At 37.5% G+C, this 17,757-nt stretch overlaps 5 non-coding genes across 5 annotated transcripts; all 5 read left to right on the top strand.

The window, feature by feature from the left end:
* Positions 1–480: 480 nt before the first annotated feature.
* TRNAF-GAA (transfer RNA phenylalanine (anticodon GAA)) lies at positions 481–553 on the top strand. The gene has a single exon. It is a non-coding gene; the product is annotated as a tRNA-Phe (tRNA).
* Positions 554–8,045: 7,492 nt separating this feature from the next.
* On the top strand, positions 8,046–8,118 carry TRNAF-GAA (transfer RNA phenylalanine (anticodon GAA)). Its single transcript has one exon. It is a non-coding gene; the product is annotated as a tRNA-Phe (tRNA).
* A 4,541-nt stretch (positions 8,119–12,659) lies between these two features.
* TRNAF-GAA (transfer RNA phenylalanine (anticodon GAA)) lies at positions 12,660–12,732 on the top strand. The gene has a single exon. It is a non-coding gene; the product is annotated as a tRNA-Phe (tRNA).
* Positions 12,733–13,826: 1,094 nt separating this feature from the next.
* On the top strand, positions 13,827–13,899 carry TRNAF-GAA (transfer RNA phenylalanine (anticodon GAA)). The gene has a single exon. It is a non-coding gene; the product is annotated as a tRNA-Phe (tRNA).
* A 1,675-nt stretch (positions 13,900–15,574) lies between these two features.
* TRNAF-GAA (transfer RNA phenylalanine (anticodon GAA)) lies at positions 15,575–15,647 on the top strand. Its single transcript has one exon. It is a non-coding gene; the product is annotated as a tRNA-Phe (tRNA).
* The last annotated feature ends 2,110 nt before the right edge of the window (positions 15,648–17,757 follow it).

Below are 17,757 nucleotides of genomic sequence, written 5' to 3'. Positions count from 1 at the left end.
CTTCTCACAAAATATTTCTTGGTATCAGCTCAAGTTTTTCTTTCTTTATTTATCAAAATATTTGATCAACTGATCGACAACATGATCAATTCAACATAGAATTGTCTTTCTGTCCTCCTTCTAAATTTGCTTCCACCTCTCTTGCATTCAGCTTCGACTACAAATGTTTCCTATTTCATGCTTTTTTGTAAAGTAAACTCTTGTCTGCATCAGCTTCCACTTCTCCTTGAACACAGATTTCAGTATTCAGATGACATAGCTTACCTACTCAGGCCAAATACCTCTGTGTAATATGGTGCTAGTCCATTCAGAGTAAAAAAAAAAGCTACCTAACCTGGATCCGAAAAATGCTATTTACCTATTGCACCCGTTAACTGATGAATGATACAGGACATCTTAAAACCTAGCTCTAGCATGAGGTTGAGCATCTATTTTCTTGGGAAGTTTAAAAGAAAGGATGAAGACCCAAACTACCAGCAGGCTGAAATAGCTCAGTTGGGAGAGCGTTAGACTGAAAATCTAAAGGTCCCTGGTTCAATCCCGGGTTTCGGCACAATTTCAACTTCTGCTTTTCATGTCACAAAAGCTGTTTGGAGTTAAATCAACGCTCTTCTTTATCAAAACCTTTTATCAATCTGATCAACAACACAATCAATTCAACATATTATTTACTTTCTGTCTTCCTTTCAGACTTGCTTCCACCTCTCTTGTATTCAACTATGCCTCATTTATTTGCAACTTCTTGCTTTATTTTAAAGTAAAGCTTTGCCTGCATCAGCCTCCAATTCCCCTTATACAAAACTGTCAGTAGTCAGATGACATAGCTTGTACACCCTGGCCATATAGGTCTGTGTTTCAGAGTATAAGTCAATTTAGAGTTTAGAAAAAAAAATTCTACCTACCTTGTCCCCTAAAAAGGATATTCACTCATCAGACCAAGTTACCTGCTGAATGATACTGGACACTTTAACACATAACTATAAACGAAAATAGAATGACCAGGTTCTGTATGTATCGTCTACAATTATTAATAATACATCAGGAGGCCACAGGGACTTGTTGGCTGAAATATCTCAGTTGGGAGATCGTTAGACTGAAGAGCTTAAGGTACCTGATTCAATCCTGACTTTCAGCACAGTGCGAGGGGATCCTACATTCTTGCAAAATATTTCTTGAAATCAGCTCTATTTTTTTTTTCTTTATTTCTCAAAATATTTTATCAACTGATCAACAACATGATAACTTCAACAAAAAGTTGTCTTTCTGTCCTCCTTCTAAACTTGCTTCCACCTCTCTTGCCATCAACTTTGATGACGAATTTATCCCATTTTATACTTTTTTCAAAGTAAACTCTTGTCTGCATCAGCTTTCACTTCTCCTTGAACAAAGTTGTCAGTATTGAGATGACATAGCTTACCTACTCAGGCGACATACGTCTGTGTAATACAGTGCTGGTCCACTCAGAGTTTTAAAAGAAAAATGACCTAACATTTATCCCAAAAACGCTACTCACCCATTTCACCAGTTAGCTGCTGAACAATGCAGGACACATTAAAACACAGCTCTAACCTCAGATTGAAAATCCAGGTTCTGCATCTCTGTTCTGGGATTGTTCAAAAAAAGAGGCTGAATACTATAGCTGCTGGCAGGCCGAAATAGCTCAGTTGGGAGAGCGTTAGACTGAAGATCTAAAGATCCCGGGTTTCGGCACATTTTGAACTTCTGCTTTGCATGCCACAAAGACTATTTTGAGTCAACTCATATTGACTTTGTTTAAAATGATCAAAACCTTTTATCAAGATAATCGACAATACAATTAATTCAACATATTATTTACTTTCTGTCTTTCTTTCAAACTTGCTTCCACCTCTCTTGTATTCAACTTTGCCTCCTTTATTTCCCAATTCTTCCTTTAATTGAAAGTAAAGCTTTGCCTGCATCAGCCTCCAGTTCCCCTTATACAAAACTGTTAGTAGTCAGATGACCTAGCTTGCCGACCCTCGCCATATAGGTCTGTGTTTCTGAGTATAAGTCCATTCATAGTTTACAAACATCATCTAACTAACTTGGCTCCTAAAAAGGAAATTCACCCATCAGACCAATTTAGCTACTGAATAATACTGGACAATTTAACACATAACTGCACATGCAGATAGAGTGACCAGGTTCTGCATTTATCTTTAACAATTATAAAAAATACAACAGAAAGCCAAAATTGCCAGCTGGATGAAATAGCTCAGTTGGGAGAACAGTAGACTGAAGATCTAAAGGTCCCTGGTTAAATCCCGGGTTTAGGCACATTTTGAACTTCTGCTTTGCATGCCACAAATGCTATTTGGAGTCAACTCATATTGACGTTGTTTATAATGATCAAAACCTTTTATCAAGCTGATCGAAAAGACAACCATTTCAACATATTTTTTACATTCTGTCTTTCTGTCAAACTTGCTTCCACCTCTCTTGTATTCAACTTTACCTGCTTTATTTCCCAATTCTTCCTTTAATTGAAAGTAAAGCTTTGCCTGCATCAGCCTCCAGTTCCCCTTATACAAAACTGTTAGTAGTCAGATGACCTAGCTTGCCGACCCTCGCCATATAGGTCTGTGTTTCTGAGTATAAGTCCATTCATAGTTTACAAACATCATCTAACTAACTTGGCTCCTAAAAAGGAAATTCACCCATCAGACCAATTTAGCTACTGAATAATACTGGACAATTTAACACATAACTGCACATGCAGATAGAGTGACCAGGTTCTGCATTTATCTTTAACAATTATAAAAAATACAACAGAAAGCCAAAATTGCCAGCTGGATGAAATAGCTCAGTTGGGAGAGCAGTAGACTGAAGATCTAAAGGTCCCTGGTTCAATCCCGGGTTTAGGCACATTTTGAACTTCTGCTTTGCATGCCACAAATGCTATTTGGAGTCAACTCATATTGACGTTGTTTATAATGATCAAAACCTTTTATCAAGCTGATCGATAAGACAACCATTTCAACATATTTTTTACATTCTGTCTTTCTGTCAAACTTGCTTCCACCTCTCTTGTATTCAACTTTACCTGCTTTATTTGCCAATTCTTCCTTTAATTGAAAGTAAAGCTTTGCCTGCATCAGCCTCGAGTTCCCCTTATACAAAACTGTTAGTAGTCAGATGACCTAGTTTGCCTACCCTCGCCATATAGGTCTGTGTGTCTGAGTATAAGTCCATTCATAGTTTACAAACATCTTCTAACTAACTTGGCTCCTAAAAAGGAAATTCACCCATCAGACCAATTTAGCTGCTGAATAATATTGGACAATTTAACACATAACTGCACATGCAGATAGAATGACCAGGGTCTGCATTTATCTTTAACAATTATCAAAAATACAACAGAAAGCCAAAATGGCCAGCTGGATGAAATAGCTCAGTTGGGCGAGTGTTAGATTGGAAATCTAAAAGTCCCTTGTTCAATGCTGGGTTTCGGAAAAGTCTGAGAGGTTTCTTGCTTCTCACAAAATATTTCTTGGTATCAGCTCAAGTTTTTCTTTCTTTATTTATCAAAATATTTGATCAACTGATCGACAACATGATCAATTCAACATAGAATTGTCTTTCTGTCCTCCTTCTAAATTTGCTTCCACCTCTCTTGCATTCAGCTTCGACTACAAATGTTTCCTATTTCATGCTTTTTTGTAAAGTAAACTCTTGTCTGCATCAGCTTCCACTTCTCCTTGAACACAGATTTCAGTATTCAGATGACATAGCTTACCTACTCAGGCCAAATACCTCTGTGTAATATGGTGCTAGTCCATTCAGAGTAAAAAAAAAAGCTACCTAACCTGGATCCGAAAAATGCTATTTACCTATTGCACCCGTTAACTGATGAATGATACAGGACATCTTAAAACATAGCTCTAGCATGAGGTTGAGCATCTATTTTCTTGGGAAGTTTAAAAGAAAGGATGAAGACCCAAACTACCAGCAGGCCGAAATAGCTCAGTTGGGAGAGCGTTAGACTGAAGATCTAAAGGTCCCTGGTTCAATCCTGGGTTTTGGCACAATTTCAACTTCTGCTTTTCATGTCACAAAAGCTGTTTGGAGTTAAATCAACGCTCTTCTTTATCAAAACCTTTTATCAATCTGATCAACAACACAATCAATTCAACATATTATTTACTTTCTGTCTTCCTTTCAAAGTTGCTTCCACCTATCTTGGATTCAACTATGCCTCATTTATTTGAAACTTCTTGCTTTATTTTAAAGTAAAGCTTTGCCTGCATCAGCCTCCAATTCCCCTTATACAAAACTGTCAGTAGTCAGATGACATAGCTTGTACACCCTGGCCATATAGGTCTGTGTTTCAGAGTATAAGTCAATTCAGAGTTTAGAAAAAAAATTCTACCTACCTTGTCCCCTAAAAAGGATATTCACACATCAGACCAAGTTACCTGCTGAATGATACTGGACACTTTAACACATAACTATAAACGAAAATAGAATGACCAGGTTCTGTATGTATCGTCTACAATTATTAATAATACATCAGGAGGCCACAGGGACTTGTTGGCTGAAATATCTCAGTTGGGAGATCGTTAGACTGAAGAGCTTAAGGTACCTGATTCAATCCTGACTTTCAGCACAGTGCGAGGGGATCCTACATTCTTGCAAAATATTTCTTGAAATCAGCTCTGTTTTTTTTTACTTTATTTCTCAAAATATTTTATCAACTGATCAACAACATGATAACTTCAACAAAAAGTTGTCTTTCTGTCCTCCTTCTAAACTTGCTTCCACCTCTCTTGCCATCAGCTTTGATGACGAATTTATCCCATTTCATACTTTTTTCAAAGTAAACTCTTGTCTGCATCAGCTTTCACTTCTCCTTGAACAAAGTTGTCAGTATTGAGATGACATAGCTTACCTACTCAGGCGACATACGTCTGTGTAATACAGTGCTGGTCCACTCAGAGTTTTAAAAGAAAAACGACCTAACATTTATCCCAAAAACGCTACTCCCCATTTCACCAGTTAGCTGCTGAACAATGCAGGACACATTAAAACACAGCTCTAACCTCAGATTGAAAATCCAGGTTCTGCATCTCTGTTCTGGGATTGTTCAAAAAAAGAGGCTGAATACTATAGCTGCTGGCAGGCCGAAATAGCTCAGTTGGGAGAGCGTTAGACTGAAGATCTAAAGATCCCGGGTTTCGGCACATTTTGAACTTCTGCTTTGCATGCCACAAAGACTATTTTGAGTCAACTCATATTGACTTTGTTTATAATGATCAAAACCTTTTATCAAGATAATCGACAATACAATTAATTCAACATATTATTTACTTTCTGTCTTTCTTTCAAACTTGCTTTCACCTCTCTTGTATTCAACTTTGCCTCCTTTATTTCCCAATTCTTCCTTTAATTGAAAGTAAAGCTTTGCCTGCATCAGCCTCGAGTTCCCCTTATACAAAACTGTTAGTAGTCAGATGACCTAGCTTGCCGACCCTCGCCATATAGGTCTGTGTTTCTGAGTATAAGTCCATTCATAGTTTACAAACATCATCTAACTAACTTGGCTCCTAAAAAGGAAATTCACCCATCAGACCAATTTAGCTACTGAATAATACTGGACAATTTAACACATAACTGCACATGCAGATAGAGTGACCAGGTTCTGCATTTATCTTTAACAATTATAAAAAATACAACAGAAAGCCAAAATTGCCAGCTGGATGAAATAGCTCAGTAGGGAGAGCAGTAGACTGAAGATCTAAAGGTCCCTGGTTCAATCCCGGGTTTAGGCACATTTTGAACTTCTGCTTTGCATGCCACAAATGCTATTTGGAGTCAACTCATATTGACGTTGTTTATAATGATCAAAACCTTTTATCAAGCTGATCGATAAGACAACCATTTCAACATATTTTTTACATTCTGTCTTTCTGTCAAACTTGCTTCCACCTCTCTTGTATTCAACTTTACCTGCTTTATTTGCCAATTCTTCCTTTAATTGAAAGTAAAGCTTTGCCTGCATCAGCCTCGAGTTCCCCTTATACAAAACTGTTAGTAGTCAGATGACCTAGTTTGCCTACCCTCGCCATATAGGTCTGTGTGTCTGAGTATAAGTCCATTCATAGTTTACAAACATCTTCTAACTAACTTGGCTCCTAAAAAGGAAATTCACCCATCAGACCAATTTAGCTGCTGAATAATATTGGACAATTTAACACATAACTGCACATGCAGATAGAATGACCAGGGTCTGCATTTATCTTTAACAATTATCAAAAATACAACAGAAAGCCAAAATGGCCAGCTGGATGAAATAGCTCAGTTGGGCGAGTGTTAGATTGAAAATCTAAAAGTCCCTTGTTCAATGCTGGGTTTCGGAAAAGTCTGAGAGGTTTCTTGCTTCTCACAAAATATTTCTTGGTATCAGCTCAAGTTTTTCTTTCTTTATTTATCAAAATATTTGATCAACTGATCGACAACATGATCAATTCAACATAGAATTGTCTTTCTGTCCTCCTTCTAAATTTGCTTCCACCTCTCTTGCATTCAGCTTCGACTACAAATGTTTCCTATTTCATGCTTTTTTGTAAAGTAAACTCTTGTCTGCATCAGCTTCCACTTCTCCTTGAACACAGATTTCAGTATTCAGATGACATAGCTTACCTACTCAGGCCAAATACCTCTGTGTAATATGGTGCTAGTCCATTCAGAGTAAAAAAAAAAGCTACCTAACCTGGATCCGAAAAATGCTATTTACCTATTGCACCCGTTAACTGATGAATGATACAGGACATCTTAAAACATAGCTCTAGCATGAGGTTGAGCATCTATTTTCTTGGGAAGTTGAAAAGAAAGGATGAAGACCCAAACTACCAGCAGGCCGAAATAGCTCAGTTGGGAGAGCGTTAGACTGAAGATCTAAAGGTCCCTGGTTCAATCCTGGGTTTTGGCACAATTTCAACTTCTGCTTTTCATGTCACAAAAGCTGTTTGGAGTTAAATCAACGCTCTTCTTTATCAAAACCTTTTATCAATCTGATCAACAACACAATCAATTCAACATATTATTTACTTTCTGTCTTCCTTTCAAAGTTGCTTCCACCTCTCTTGTATTCAACTATGCCTCATTTATTTGAAACTTCTTGCTTTATTTTAAAGTAAAGCTTTGCCTGCATCAGCCTCCAATTCCCCTTATACAAAACTGTCAGTAGTCAGATGACATAGCTTGTACACCCTGGCCATATAGGTCTGTGTTTCAGAGTATAAGTCAATTCAGAGTTTAGAAAAAAAAAATCTACCTACATTGTCCCCTAAAAAGGATATTCACTCATCAGACCAAGTTACCTGCTGAATGATACTGGACACTTTAACACATAACTATAAACGAAAATAGAATGACCAGGTTCTGTATGTATCGTCTACAATTATTAATAATACATCAGGAGGCCACAGGGACTTGTTGGCTGAAATATCTCAGTTGGGAGATCGTTAGACTGAAGAGCTTAAGGTACCTGATTCAATCCTGACTTTCAGCACAGTGCGAGGGGATCCTACATTCTTGCAAAATATTTCTTGAAATCAGCTCTAGTTTTTTTTTCTTCATTTCTCAAAATATTTTATCAACTGATCAACAACATGATAACTTCAACAAAAAGTTGTCTTTCTGTCCTCCTTCTAAACTTGCTTCCACCTCTCTTGCCATCAGCTTTGATGACGAATTTATCCCATTTTATACTTTTTTCAAAGTAAACTCTTGTCTGCATCAGCTTTCACTTCTCCTTGAACAAAGTTGTCAGTATTGAGATGACATAGCTTACCTACTCAGGCGACATACGTCTGTGTAATACAGTGCTGGTCCACTTAGAGTTTTAAAAGAAAAACGACCTAACATTTATCCCAAAAACGCTACTCACCCATTTCACCAGTTAGCTGCTGAACAATGCAGGACACATTAAAACACAGCTCTAACCTCAGATTGAAAATCCAGGTTCTGCATCTCTGTTCTGGGATTGTTCAAAAAAAGAGGCTGAATAATATAGCTGCTGGCAGGCCGAAATAGCTCAGTTGGGAGAGTGTTAGACTGAAGATCTAAAGGTCCCTGGTTCGATCCCGGGTTTCGGCACATTTTGAACTTCTGCTTTGCATGCCACAAAGACTATTTTGAGTCAACTCATATTGACTTTGTTTATAATGATCAAAACCTTTTATCAAGATAATCGACAACACAATTAATTCAACATATTATTTACTTTCTGTCTTTCTTTCAAACTTGCTTCCACCTCTCTTGTATTCAACTTTGCCTCCTTTATTTCCCAATTCTTCCTTTAATTGAAAGTAAAGCTTTGCCTGCATCAGCCTCCAGTTCCCCTTATACAAAACTGTTAGTAGTCAGATGACCTAGCTTGCCGACCCTCGCCATATAGGTCTGTGTTTCTGAGTATAAGTCCATTCATAGTTTACAAACATCATCTAACTAACTTGGCTCCTAAAAAGGAAATTCACCCATCAGACCAATTTAGCTACTGAATAATACTGGACAATTTAACACATAACTGCACATGCAGATAGAGTGACCAGGTTCTGCATTTATCTTTAACAATTATAAAAAATACAACAGAAAGCCAAAATTGCCAGCTGGATGAAATAGCTCAGTTGGGAGAGCAGTAGACTGAAGATCTAAAGGTCCCTGGTTTAATCCCGGGTTTAGGCACATTTTGAACTTCTGCTTTGCATGCCACAAATGCTATTTGGAGTCAACTCATATTGACGTTGTTTATAATGATCAAAACCTTTTATCAAGCTGATCGATAAGACAACCATTTCAACATATTTTTTACATTCTGTCTTTCTGTCAAACTTGCTTCCACCTCTCTTGTATTCAACTTTACCTGCTTTATTTGCCAATTCTTCCTTTAATTGAAAGTAAAGCTTTGCCTGCATCAGCCTCGAGTTCCCCTTATACAAAACTGTTAGTAGTCAGATGACCTAGTTTGCCTACCCTCGCCATATAGGTCTGTGTGTCTGAGTATAAGTCCATTCATAGTTTACAAACATCTTCTAACTAACTTGGCTCCTAAAAAGGAAATTCACCCATCAGACCAATTTAGCTGCTGAATAATATTGGACAATTTAACACATAACTGCACATGCAGATAGAATGACCAGGGTCTGCATTTATCTTTAACAATTATCAAAAATACAACAGAAAGCCAAAATGGCCAGCTGGATGAAATAGCTCAGTCGGGAGAGTGTTAGATTGAAAATCTAAAAGTCCCTTGTTCAATGCTGGGTTTCGGAAAAGTCTGAGAGGTTTCTTGCTTCTCACAAAGTATTTCTTGGTATCAGCTCAAGTTTTTCTTTCTTTATTTATCAAAATATTTGATCAACTGATCGACAACATGATCAATTCAACATAGAATTGTCTTTCTGTCCTCCTACTAAATTTGCTTCCACCTCTCTTGCATTCAGCTTCGACTACAAATGTTTCCTATTTTATGCTTTTTTGTAAAGTAAACTCTTGTCTGCATCAGCTTCCACTTCTCCTTGAACACAGATTTCAGTATTCAGATGACATAGCTTACCTACTCAGGCCAAATACCTCTGTGTAATATGGTGCTAGTCCATTCAGAGTAAAAAAAAAAGCTACCTAACCTGGATCCGAAAAATGCTATTTACCTATTGCACCCGTTAACTGATGAATGATACAGGACATCTTAAAACATAGCTCTAGCATGAGGATGAGCATCTATTTTCTTGGGAAGTTTAAAAGAAAGGATGAAGACCCAAACTACCAGCAGGCTGAAATAGCTCAGTTGGGAGAGCGTTAGAGTGAAGATCTAAAGGTCCCTGGTTCAATCCCGGGTTTCGGCACAATTTCAACTTCTGCTTTTCATGTCACAAAAGCTGTTTGGAGTTAAATCAAAGCTCTTCTTTATCAAAACCTTTCATCAATCTGATCAACAACACAATCAATTCAACATATTATTTACTTTCTGTCTTCCTTTCAAACTTGCTTCCACCTCTCTTGTATTCAACTATGCCTCATTTATTTGCAACTTCTTGCTTTATTTTAAAGTAAAGCTTTGCCTGCATCAGCCTCCAATTCCCCTTATACAAAACTGTCAGTAGTCAGATGACATAGCTTGTACACCCTGGCCATATAGGTCTGTGTTTCAGAGTATAAGTCAATTCAGAGTTTAGAAAAAAAATTCTACCTACCTTGTCCCCTAAAAAGGATATTCACACATCAGACCAAGTTACCTGCTGAATGATACTGGACACTTTAACACATAACTATAAACGAAAATAGAATGACCAGGTTCTGTATGTATCGTCTACAATTATTAATAATACATCAGGAGGCCACAGGGACTTGTTGGCTGAAATATCTCAGTTGGGAGATCGTTAGACTGAAGAGCTTAAGGTACCTGATTCAATCCTGACTTTCAGCACAGTGCGAGGGGATCCTACATTCTTGCAAAATATTTCTTGAAATCAGCTCTGGTTTTTTTTACTTTATTTCTCAAAATATTTTATCAACTGATCAACAACATGATAACTTCAACAAAAAGTTGTCTTTCTGTCCTCCTTCTAAACTTGCTTCCACCTCTCTTGCCATCAGCTTTGATGACGAATTTATCCCATTTCATACTTTTTTCAAAGTAAACTCTTGTCTGCATCAGCTTTCACTTCTCCTTGAACAAAGTTGTCAGTATTGAGATGACATAGCTTACCTACTCAGGCGACATACGTCTGTGTAATACAGTGCTGGTCCACTCAGAGTTTTAAAAGAAAAACGACCTAACATTTATCCCAAAAACGCTACTCACCCATTTCACCAGTTAGCTGCTGAACAATGCAGGACACATTAAAACACAGCTCTAACCTCAGATTGAAAATCCAGGTTCTGCATCTCTGTTCTGGGATTGTTCAAAAAAAGAGGCTGAATACTATAGCTGCTGGCAGGCCGAAATAGCTCAGTTGGGAGAGCGTTAGACTGAAGATCTAAAGATCCCGGGTTTCGGCACATTTTGAACTTCTGCTTTGCATGCCACAAAGACTATTTTGAGTCAACTCATATTGACTTTGTTTATAATGATCAAAACCTTTTATCAAGATAATCGACAATACAATTAATTCAACATATTATTTACTTTCTGTCTTTCTTTCAAACTTGCTTCCACCTCTCTTGTATTCAACTTTGCCTCCTTTATTTCCCAATTGTTCCTTTAATTGAAAGTAAAGCTTTGCCTGCATCAGCCTCGAGTTCCCCTTATACAAAACTGTTAGTAGTCAGATGACCTAGCTTGCCGACCCTCGCCATATAGGTCTGTGTTTCTGAGTATAAGTCCATTCATAGTTTACAAACATCATCTAACTAACTTGGCTCCTAAAAAGGAAATTCACCCATCAGACCAATTTAGCTACTGAATAATACTGGACAATTTAACACATAACTGCACATGCAGATAGAGTGACCAGGTTCTGCATTTATCTTTAACAATTATAAAAAATACAACAGAAAGCCAAAATTGCCAGCTGGATGAAATAGCTCAGTTGGGAGAGCAGTAGACTGAAGATCTAAAGGTCCCTGGTTCAATCCCGGGTTTAGGCACATTTTGAACTTCTGCTTTGCATGCCACAAATGCTATTTGGAGTCAACTCATATTGACGTTGTTTATAATGATCAAAACCTTTTATCAAGCTGATCGATAAGACAACCATTTCAACATATTTTTTACATTCTGTCTTTCTGTCAAACTTGCTTCCACCTCTCTTGTATTCAACTTTACCTGCTTTATTTGCCAATTCTTCCTTTAATTGAAAGTAAAGCTTTGCCTGCATCAGCCTCGAGTTCCCCTTATACAAAACTGTTAGTAGTCAGATAACCTAGTTTGCCTACCCTCGCCATATAGCGTGTGTCTGAGTATAAGTCCATTCATAGTTTACAAACATCTTCTAACTAACTTGGCTCCTAAAAAGGAAATTCACCCATCAGACCAATTTAGCTGCTGAATAATATTGGACAATTTAACACATAACTGCACATGCAGATAGAATGACCAGGGTAGAAAGCCAAAATGGCCAGCTGGATGAAATAGCTCAGTTGGGAGAGTGTTAGATTGAAAATCTAAAAGTCCCTTGTTCAATGCTGGGTTTCGGAAAAGTCTGAGAGGTTTCTTGCTTCTCACAAAATATTTCTTGGTATCAGCTCAAGTTTTTCTTTCTTTATTTATCAAAATATTTGATCAACTGATCGACAACATGATCAATTCAACATAGAATTGTCTTTCTGTCCTCCTTCTAAATTTGCTTCCACCTCTCTTGCATTCAGCTTCGACTACAAATGTTTCCTATTTCATGCTTTTTTGTAAAGTAAACTCTTGTCTGCATCAGCTTCCACTTCTCCTTGAACACAGATTTCAGTATTCAGATGACATAGCTTACCTACTCAGGCCAAATACCTCTGTGTAATATGGTGCTAGTCCATTCAGAGTAAAAAAAAAAGCTACCTAACCTGGATCCGAAAAATGCTATTTACCTATTGCACCCGTTAACTGATGAATGATACAGGACATCTTAAAACATAGCTCTAGCATGAGGTTGAGCATCTATTTTCTTGGGAAGTTTAAAAGAAAGGATGAAGACCCAAACTACCAGCAGGCCGAAATAGCTCAGTTGGGAGAGCGTTAGACTGAAGATCTAAAGGTCCCTGGTTCAATCCCGGGTTTCGGCACAATTTCAACTTCTGCTTTTCATGTCACAAAAGCTGTTTGGAGTTAAATCAACGCTCTTCTTTATCAAAACCTTTTATCAATCTGATCAACAACACAATCAATTCAACATATTATTTACTTTTTGTCTTCTTTTCAAACTTGCTTCCACCTCTCTTGTATTCAACTATGCCTCATTTATTTGAAACTTCTTGCTTTATTTTAAAGTAAAGCTTTGCCTGCATCAGCCTCCAATTCCCCTTATACAAAACTGTCAGTAGTCAGATGACATAGCTTGTACACCCTGGCCATATAGGTCTGTGTTTCAGAGTATAAGTCAATTCAGAGTTTAGAAAAAAAAATTCTACCTACATTGTCCCCTAAAAAGGATATTCACTCATCAGACCAAGTTACCTGCTGAATGATACTGGACACTTTAACACATAACTATAAACGAAAATAGAATGACCAGGTTCTGTATGTATCGTCTACAATTATTAATAATACATCAGGAGGCCACAGGGACTTGTTGGCTGAAATATCTCAGTTGGGAGATCGTTAGACTGAAGAGCTTAAGGTACCTGATTCAATCCTGACTTTCAGCACAGTGCGAGGGGATCCTACATTCTTGCAAAATATTTCTTGAAATCAGCTCTAGTTTTTTTCTTTATTTCTCAAAATATTTTATCAACTGATCAACAACATGATAACTTCAACAAAAAGTTGTCTTTCTGTCCTCCTTCTAAACTTGCTTCCACCTCTCTTGCCATCAGCTTTGATGACGAATTTATCCCATTTTATACTTTTTTCAAAGTAAACTCTTGTCTGCATCAGCTTTCACTTCTCCTTGAACAAAGTTGTCAGTATTGAGATGACATAGCTTACCTACTCAGGCGACATACGTCTGTGTAATACAGTGCTGGTCCACTGAGAGTTTTAAAAGAAAAACGACCTAACATTTATCCCAAAAACGCTACTCACCCATTTCACCAGTTAGCTGCTGAACAATGCAGGACACATTAAAACACAGCTCTAACCTCAGATTGAAAATCCAGGTTCTGCATCTCTGTTCTGGGATTGTTCAAAAAAAGAGGCTGAATACTATAGCTGCTGGCAAGCCGAAATAGCTCAGTTGGGAGAGCGTTAGACTGAAGATCTAAAGGTCCCTGGTTCGATCCCGGGTTTCGGCTTATTTTGAACTTCTGCTTTGCATGCCACAAAGACTATTTTGAGTCAACTCATATTGACTTTGTTTATAATGATCAAAACCTTTTATCAAGATAATCGACAATACAATTAATTCAACATATTATTTACTTTCTGTCTTTCTTTCAAACTTGCTTCCACCTCTCTTGTATTCAACTTTGCCTCCTTTATTTCCCAATTCTTCCTTTAATTGAAAGTAAAGCTTTGCCTGCATCAGCCTCCAGTTCCCCTTATACAAAACTGTTAGTAGTCAGATGACCTAGCTTGCCGACCCTCGCCATATAGGTCTGTGTTTCTGAGTATAAGTCCATTCATAGTTTACAAAAATCATCTAACTAACTTGGCTCCTAAAAAGGAAATTCACCCATCAGACCAATTTAGCTACTGAATAATACTGGACAATTTAACACATAACTGCACATGCAGATAGAGTCACCAGGTTCTGCATTTTTCTTTAACAATTATAAAAAATACAACAGAAAGCCAAAATTGCCAGCTGGATGAAATAGCTCAGTTGGGAGAGCAGTAGACTGAAGATCTAAAGGTCCCTGGTTCAATCCCGGGTTTAGGCACATTTTGAACTTCTGCTTTGCATGCCACAAATGCTATTTGGAGTCAACTCATATTGACGTTGTTTATAATGATCAAAACCTTTTATCAAGCTGATCGATAAGACAACCATTTCAACATATTTTTTACATTCTGTCTTTCTGTCAAACTTGCTTCCACCTCTCTTGTATTCAACTTTACCTGCTTTATTTGCCAATTCTTCCTTTAATTGAAAGTAAAGCTTTGCCTGCATCAGCCTCGAGTTCCCCTTATACAAAACTGTTAGTAGTCAGATGACCTAGTTTGCCTACCCTCGCCATATAGGTCTGTGTGTCTGAGTATAAGTCCATTCATAGTTTACAAACATCTTCTAACTAACTTGGCTCCTAAAAAGGAAATTCACCCATCAGACCAATTTAGCTGCTGAATAATATTGGACAATTTAACACATAACTGCACATGCAGATAGAATGACCAGGGTCTGCATTTATCTTTAACAATTATCAAAAATACAACAGAAAGCCAAAATGGCCAGCTGGATGAAATAGCTCAGTCGGGAGAGTGTTAGATTGAAAATCTAAAAGTCCCTTGTTCAATGCTGGGTTTCGGAAAAGTCTGAGAGGTTTCTTGCTTCTCACAAAATATTTCTTGGTATCAGCTCAAGTTTTTCTTTCTTTATTTATCAAAATATTTGATCAACTGATCGACAACATGATCAATTCAACATAGAATTGTCTTTCTGTCCTCCTTCTAAATTTGCTTCCACCTCTCTTGCATTCAGCTTCGACTACAAATGTTTCCTATTTCATGCTTTTTTGTAAAGTAAACTCTTGTCTGCATCAGCTTCCACTTCTCCTTGAACACAGATTTCAGTATTCAGATGACATAGCTTACCTACTCAGGCCAAATACCTCTGTGTAATATGGTGCTAGTCCATTCAGAGTAAAAAAAAAAGCTACCTAACCTGGATCCGAAAAATGCTATTTACCTATTGCACCCGTTAACTGATGAATGATACAGGACATCTTAAAACCTAGCTCTAGCATGAGGTTGAGCATCTATTTTCTTGGGAAGTTTAAAAGAAAGGATGAAGACCCAAACTACCAGCAGGCTGAAATAGCTCAGTTGGGAGAGCGTTAGACTGAAAATCTAAAGGTCCCTGGTTCAATCCCGGGTTTCGGCACAATTTCAACTTCTGCTTTTCATGTCACAAAAGCTGTTTGGAGTTAAATCAACGCTCTTCTTTATCAAAACCTTTTATCAATCTGATCAACAACACAATCAATTCAACATATTATTTACTTTCTGTCTTCCTTTCAGACTTGCTTCCACCTCTCTTGTATTCAACTATGCCTCATTTATTTGCAACTTCTTGCTTTATTTTAAAGTAAAGCTTTGCCTGCATCAGCCTCCAATTCCCCTTATACAAAACTGTCAGTAGTCAGATGACATAGCTTGTACACCCTGGCCATATAGGTCTGTGTTTCAGAGTATAAGTCAATTTAGAGTTTAGAAAAAAAAATTCTACCTACCTTGTCCCCTAAAAAGGATATTCACTCATCAGACCAAGTTACCTGCTGAATGATACTGGACACTTTAACACATAACTATAAACGAAAATAGAATGACCAGGTTCTGTATGTATCGTCTACAATTATTAATAATACATCAGGAGGCCACAGGGACTTGTTGGCTGAAATATCTCAGTTGGGAGATCGTTAGACTGAAGAGCTTAAGGTACCTGATTCAATCCTGACTTTCAGCACAGTGCGAGGGGATCCTACATTCTTGCAAAATATTTCTTGAAATCAGCTCTATTTTTTTTTTCTTTATTTCTCAAAATATTTTATCAACTGATCAACAACATGATAACTTCAACAAAAAGTTGTCTTTCTGTCCTCCTTCTAAACTTGCTTCCACCTCTCTTGCCATCAACTTTGATGACGAATTTATCCCATTTTATACTTTTTTCAAAGTAAACTCTTGTCTGCATCAGCTTTCACTTCTCCTTGAACAAAGTTGTCAGTATTGAGATGACATAGCTTACCTACTCAGGCGACATACGTCTGTGTAATACAGTGCTGGTCCACTCAGAGTTTTAAAAGAAAAACGACCTAACATTTATCCCAAAAACGCTACTCACCCATTTCACCAGTTAGCTGCTGAACAATGCAGGACACATTAAAACACAGCTCTAACCTCAGATTGAAAATCCAGGTTCTGCATCTCTGTTCTGGGATTGTTCAAAAAAAGAGGCTGAATACTATAGCTGCTGGCAGGCCGAAATAGCTCAGTTGGGAGAGCGTTAGACTGAAGATCTAAAGATCCCGGGTTTCGGCACATTTTGAACTTCTGCTTTGCATGCCACAAAGACTATTTTGAGTCAACTCATATTGACTTTGTTTAAAATGATCAAAACCTTTTATCAAGATAATCGACAATACAATTAATTCAACATATTATTTACTTTCTGTCTTTCTTTCAAACTTGCTTCCACCTCTCTTGTATTCAACTTTGCCTCCTTTATTTCCCAATTCTTCCTTTAATTGAAAGTAAAGCTTTGCCTGCATCAGCCTCCAGTTCCCCTTATACAAAACTGTTAGTAGTCAGATGACCTAGCTTGCCGACCCTCGCCATATAGGTCTGTGTTTCTGAGTATAAGTCCATTCATAGTTTACAAACATCATCTAACTAACTTGGCTCCTAAAAAGGAAATTCACCCATCAGACCAATTTAGCTACTGAATAATACTGGACAATTTAACACATAACTGCACATGCAGATAGAGTGACCAGGTTCTGCATTTATCTTTAACAATTATAAAAAATACAACAGAAAGCCAAAATTGCCAGCTGGATGAAATAGCTCAGTTGGGAGAACAGTAGACTGAAGATCTAAAGGTCCCTGGTTCAATCCCGGGTTTAGGCACATTTTGAACTTCTGCTTTGCATGCCACAAATGCTATTTGGAGTCAACTCATATTGACGTTGTTTATAATGATCAAAACCTTTTATCAAGCTGATCGAAAAGACAACCATTTCAACATATTTTTTACATTCTGTCTTTCTGTCAAACTTGCTTCCACCTCTCTTGTATTCAACTTTACCTGCTTTATTTCCCAATTCTTCCTTTAATTGAAAGTAAAGCTTTGCCTGCATCAGCCTCCAGTTCCCCTTATACAAAACTGTTAGTAGTCAGATGACCTAGCTTGCCGACCCTCGCCATATAGGTCTGTGTTTCTGAGTATAAGTCCATTCATAGTTTACAAACATCATCTAACTAACTTGGCTCCT

This window comes from Triturus cristatus, chromosome 8 (genome assembly GCF_964204655.1).
Source record: "Triturus cristatus chromosome 8, aTriCri1.1, whole genome shotgun sequence".
NCBI classification, from domain to species: Eukaryota; Metazoa; Chordata; class Amphibia; order Caudata; family Salamandridae; genus Triturus; species Triturus cristatus.
The sequence above is the reverse complement of the archived record's forward strand: the minus strand, read 5'-3'. Positions and strand labels throughout refer to the sequence as shown.